The sequence below is a fragment of the Echinops telfairi genome, unplaced genomic scaffold (genome assembly GCF_000313985.2).
Source record: "Echinops telfairi isolate 266 unplaced genomic scaffold, ASM31398v2 ScPeMD7_60;HRSCAF=208, whole genome shotgun sequence".
Classification (NCBI taxonomy): Eukaryota; Metazoa; Chordata; class Mammalia; order Afrosoricida; family Tenrecidae; genus Echinops; species Echinops telfairi.
Genome location: NW_022103958.1, coordinates 2,709,075 through 2,710,149, shown reverse-complemented (window position 1 = coordinate 2,710,149; position 1,075 = coordinate 2,709,075).

Genomic DNA, 1,075 nt, shown 5'->3' with positions numbered 1-1,075 from the left:
ATGTACTTTATACGACTTTAAAAAATATTACTAGCTGACATTTTGCATCAGGGGTTAGAAACACTATGTGGGCTTTGGGTGCAGACTTCTTAGTTTTAAATCTCAGTTGTGTCACCCACTCACTTTTACATTGGATTAATTACTTAAATGTTTAATGCTTCAGTCTCCTCCTCTATCTAATGGGCATAGTCAGATTGAAGGGATACCACAAAGGCTACCACAAATAATCTGGGAAAGGAGTATGACACTGAAGAGCTACTACTTTAAAAAAAATAAATAACACAGACCCTTGCATATTTTAAAAGTTCAGCAAACATTTGTGGAACCAAGTCGAATAAAGGCCCTACGTTCTAGGCACAGCCTGATGATCACACCAGCACTGTAGATGAGTTCAGAAAGACGTGGTTGGTACAAATGTTAAGCACTTGACTACCAACTGAAAGATGGCATCTCTGACCATCAAGAGGCATCTCCGGAGCAGAGCTGGAGAGCTGCATCGGAAAGATGAGAGCCCTGTGAGCCTGATGGAGCGGCTCCCTTCACACACACAGGGTGGCCGTGCATTGGATTGGACTCGAAGGCAGCTGTTGTTTTCTTTGTCCCATTTGGTAATGATCTCTGGCCTTTGTCAACAGTGTCATTCCCTGATATGACGGACAGTAGGAGGAAGGGCTATGGTTTGGTTGCTATTTTGGCACAGGTTCTGATATTAATTAGTCTTCCCTGAGGAATTAGCTTTGAAGTATGCTAACCATTTGAATAAAATTGCATCTTGATGGTGAGCAAACTGAAGGAAGGGCGGTGAGACTTTCTGGGTTGAGAGGTACATGGGCAATGACTCTCTGGGACACAGCCTGAGGCCAGGCATGGGATGCTTGTGAAATGATGTGGAGAAAGAAACCTTTTCACCCAGGGACCAAAATACAAGGCCCTAGACATTGTGTGAGCATGGTAACTCTGGGAAATTTCCAGAAAAAATGATTTTCTATTTCGCATCTAGAAGAGCTTTAATCATCTGCTAGTGCCTTGGTAATTGCATTTGTTTTCATAGTTAAAAGAAAAAAAGTGGTTAGCA